Source organism: Littorina saxatilis, unplaced genomic scaffold (genome assembly GCF_037325665.1).
Source record: "Littorina saxatilis isolate snail1 unplaced genomic scaffold, US_GU_Lsax_2.0 scaffold_577, whole genome shotgun sequence".
Taxonomy (NCBI): Eukaryota; Metazoa; Mollusca; class Gastropoda; order Littorinimorpha; family Littorinidae; genus Littorina; species Littorina saxatilis.
This window is the reverse complement of record NW_027127390.1, coordinates 9,429-14,210: the sequence shown is the minus strand read 5'-3', so window position 1 is coordinate 14,210 and position 4,782 is coordinate 9,429. Positions and strand designations below refer to the sequence as shown.

At 39.3% G+C, this 4,782-nt stretch overlaps 1 long non-coding RNA gene across 1 annotated transcript; it reads left to right on the top strand.

The window, feature by feature from the left end:
* Positions 1 to 257: 257 nt before the first annotated feature.
* On the top strand, positions 258 to 2,514 carry LOC138955847 (uncharacterized). The gene is made up of 2 exons (XR_011452399.1): positions 258 to 391; positions 829 to 2,514. It is a non-coding gene; the product is annotated as an uncharacterized lncRNA (long non-coding RNA).
* The last annotated feature ends 2,268 nt before the right edge of the window (positions 2,515 to 4,782 follow it).

Below are 4,782 nucleotides of genomic sequence, written 5' to 3'. Positions count from 1 at the left end.
TACATTTACCCTCATTTACTTCCTCGTTAGCTTCCAAAGTAAACTCTTTTTTCGTCCCATGCATGCGAAAGTGAGGATGTACTTCCGATGTCACTCAAAACTTTAGAAGTAGGCGCAAAATACCCTGAGTTACTTCCTCGCTTTGCTTCGAGGTAAACCCTTTTTCCGGCCCATGCATACGAAAGTGAGGCAAGTACTTCCGATGTCACTCAAAACTTCGGGAGTTGTCGCGAACTTCCCCCATAAGCATACGGGCCCTGTTGTTTTTAAATTCATTGTCACTTCTAAATTGCATGCTTTATTGCAGAACGCTTGTGCATGATCTACCAAGAATGACAACTGCCTTTCGCCGGAGCTCAGAGGGCTTGTCGACCAATTCAGTAATTGAAAAGTAAGTTTTTGAGTAAGGCGATATAAAAAAATCAGCTTGCAAAGTCCCAGTACCTGAAAGATCACTTTCATTCATAGTTTTCGAGCAAAAATACTGCTTCGTTGCACAGAGAGGCTACTGTTTACAAATATTTTAGGTACATGCCTGCCACTACAATATTTCATGTGTTTTTTAGGATCATTGATAGCACATGTCATAGTTGAAAGACATGATAAGGATTCATGAAAGTGGTTTGTCAACACGTTCTATAACGACAAATGGAATAAAAAATTTAATATGTTCACATCCATTCATGTAAAGTGTAGTTTTGGGTTGTTGTCGTGTGTTGTTGGTTTTGATTGTGTGCATGCATCTACATCTTCAGTTTCACTCTTGGGTTGATTTCTGCTATATTTGTGTGTTGTTTTATTTATAATATTTTATTTTCTGTGTTTTAGGTGCAGATCTGGAAGAGAAACTTCTGCTTCTTCATGACTGCCTAGTTCCCTGAGGCAAGGTTGGGAATGCTGCCAAGGAGAAGGCGTGGGCCAGGTACTACTCTGCTTTTTCAACCCAGCATTCAGGCATTACTGAGTTGACAGTATCCCCTGCAGTTTCAGCCTGGATTGCCTTGAACATGTTTATACTGTTGGTGTCTTAAAGGCCTATGAAGAAAAACTAGGGAACCAGTAAGTGCATTAGAAATCAAAGAGGATGAAGAGGACAATGCAAAGTATGTTGGAGGATGTGTTGCCAAAAAGCTAAAACAGAGAGTTTGGTGTCTCCAAAAGAGTGCGTACAGAGATGAGAAATTGCAGTGTTTGGAAGCCCTGACTTGCGCACCTGAATCCTACAGTGAAAAGAGTGAAAACACCCCTGACATGACAAGCATGCTGAACAAGGGCAAACTGACCTTTGTCAAGCCCAATGTATTGCAGATGTGTCTGTCCATGCAACACAAAGCAGAAATCTTAAACAGAATGAGGCAAAGCGTTGATGATATCAAATAACCAAAGGGAAGTAATTGCTCTTTATTCATACGACATGACCGTGTAATAGAGTAAGCGAGAGTTGTACAAAACCTTTTCTCCTGGCACCTGAGAGAATAACAAGCATTGAAATGAACAAGCGACTTTCATCCTCTCGTGCCAGGAGAAAAGGTTCCGTACAACTCTCGCTTAATCTATTACACATGTCGTATGCATAAAGAGCGATTACTTTACTTCCCTTTGGTGATTTGATGTCCATGGAACATATTTTCTGGGAAACCTGTGCATCAACACACAGGCAAAAGCAGATGACTTTATTGAACCATGCAGGAACAGTGATGCTGTTCCGGTGTGTTTTTATGACACTTTGTATTCATTTGATCTTTCACAAGCTGTTCAAGAAGACACTTTGCAAAATGTTCTGTTTTTTTTTTAAATAAGACTCCACCACAAACTGAAGACAATGATGGACAAAATGAAATGTACATGGAAAGAAAAGACTGAGGAAAAAGCTGAAAACATGCAATGTTGGACAAAATGAAATGCACATGGAAAGAAAGGAGTTTGAGGAAAAAGCTGAAAACATACAATGTTGAGAACAATCAGGAAGGATCTCTGTAGTGTGTTGTGTATGATCTTTCTTCATGCAGTACAAACTATCCCATCTGATCAAGTGCATGTACATTGAATTTGAACTTCTTGATTGTTGTCTTAGGTGTCGATTTTTTGTGTTAAAATCTGCTGTCGTTAAAATGTACTTCTCTTCCTATTTGGTTCAGTATTGTATCACATGGCTTGTTCAGTGCCTGTTCTGTATTTTCATGAGTCCATGTAAATTTAAGTCTGCAACATGAAAAATTTAAACATATTCATTTTGCTATGGTTCAAACCTAATTCCTTTATGTACTTGTTCAAAATATAATTTTGACAGCGATATATTTTGCAAACAGTTTTCATTTCAAAATCAATTGTCAGCCACTTGATAAATGTCTTGCATCGATGCGTCTGATTGTTTTTATGTTGACCACTATGTACACCGGAATTTGCTTTGCTTTCCTAATAGAACATGTTCAGTCGCATACCAGCAACACTTTGTTATAACCTTGAATGGTTGAAAACAACGTTAAACACCAAATAAAGAAAGAAAGAAAGAAAGCAACACTTTGTTAACGTTTGAATGGAATTGGAAGTTGTATGAACTCAAATAGAGCATATGTATCTTTGGTCACAGTGACACACACCATACAGTGACAATTAATGCAGGGCCGGACTAGGGCTACGGGGGGGGGGGGGGGGGTTATGCAACCCCCCCTCCCCAACCTAAACATGTACCTCACTTATTTAAAAAAAATGTATTATTGTTTATTTTATGCCGTTTCATGCAAGGAGCGACCATTTTCCTATCTCAGAATATGACCTACCCTTCCCCTGACCCCCACAAGGGGCAGAGGAACATCCCCCTGGACCACCACTGGCAACCCCCCCCCCCCCTCCTCTTTGCTTAGTCCGGCCCTGTAATGTACCAACATTCACTATCTCACTCAGTCTCAATTCGCACAATTTGACACAAGAAAGATTCCTATTCATACACATGCATATATTTAATCAATGAAGTAGATACATTCTCAAACAAAGTTTCAACATGTTGCACCCAAATTAAAGCATAAATTCTTGTGACATTTAATTTAATTAATTAATTAACGGGAATTAATCAATGCTTTAATTTGGGAGTTTGAAATTTGTTGCAATAATTTCTTGGTCAAGTTTATTTACATTCTCTGCTAAAGAGCTTTACAGTCAAATCCAATTTTCCACACCTAACCTATAAAACACAACATTCCAAATGGAAAAAAAAAAAAATCATTCTCTTGGCTCAGAATTGGTGTTGATTAATTGTAACACAAAGCGATTTACTGAAAATGTTACTTGTCACTCGTACTCACTTCAACACTGTCGCCAAGCCAGTCTAAACTGCAGCACGCTGCTTCAGGAGGGACTTTTTCCTTTACACTTTAAATCCAAACACCATCGGCTGCGTAGAAAAATCACTGAAAATGCTGACTCAAAGTCAAACCTTAACCAAGCTGGCCTCCAGGCTCCAGCACAACAACCTTAACCACCTGGTTCCCCTCGTTCTTCGCGAGGCACCATGACTCGGGAAGCTGCTGTACATCACGACACAGTTCTTCAAAGTTGTAGTTGCAACAACCTCTGGCAATTCTGGTGCGGGACGGAATGTCTGAAAAAAAGCAGAACAATAAACCCTTAGTAAAACTAAATTTCTAGAGAAATAAGTCTAACTGTCCATACAAATAGCTGGATGATAGCTATTAATGGCAGTTGATAGACGTTTGAAGTTGAACGATTTGGTGGAGAATAGGTCGACAAGCTCTCTGAGCTCCGGTGAAAGGCAGTTGAAAGGCAGAAAGAACAAGCGTTCTGCAATAAAGCATGCAATTTAGAAGTGACAATGAATTTAAAAACAACAGAAGACATCAAGCATATAGACTATATCAAAACAGAATTATGCAAGAGGGGAGAGAAAACAAATATATTGCACTGATCTTTTTGATGTGTTGATCTGACTTCAGTTCCTGCACCATTTTTAACTTCCATGCATCATAGACCTATCAATGGTTCAGTTATAATATATCACTTATCGGTTATTTCTTGAATATCTGTTGTTCCAGTTCTAAATTTTCATAGTCTTTTACATAGATCTGTCAATATTTTTACTTACTTTTGGCAATTCTTGGAGTTTCTTTTGTGGTGATGCTGTCATCTTTTCAGCGATTGAGATGTCGGTACTTTCCCCCTGAAAAAACAACAACCATGGAATAGAAAGGGTATCTATAAATCTACAGCCGAATTTCTAACACTCAGAAATTGTTCTGTTGCAAATTTGTCGGTTCGCTGAGCTAAAATAGTGGCCGATGTGAGCGAGAATTCTGCAGAAAAACGATCTGCTGATCAGCTTGAGTGCACAGCTTCGGATTTACCAGTGTGTCAGATGCTCTCGCGTTTCAAGTGTTAAAAACAAAAATAATGACGTGCCGTCCACAATCAATCTTTATTGTTGATTCACATGACTCATTTCAATCATCAGCAATGATCTTTTTGTATTGCTTTGTTTGCTTTTCACATACCTCAGCCACAAACTCCACCTCCCCTTCGAAATTCTCCTTCTTCTCCATGTGTTGAAAGACTGCACCGGAAGTAAAGTTACTGTCAAAATCGTCTTTTCCGCTTTCCGCTACTTGGTGAGCGCGCGCAACGAGTTGGCGATCCCGTCAATACACATCTATGGACCAAGGGAGACCCCTAACGCGTAGGATCTTAAAGGTTTTTAAGAGAAAAGACTGAAGTGTATAAACCCAGGTGTCTGTGTTTCTATAACATGTGTGAACCCAAATGTCAGTGTGT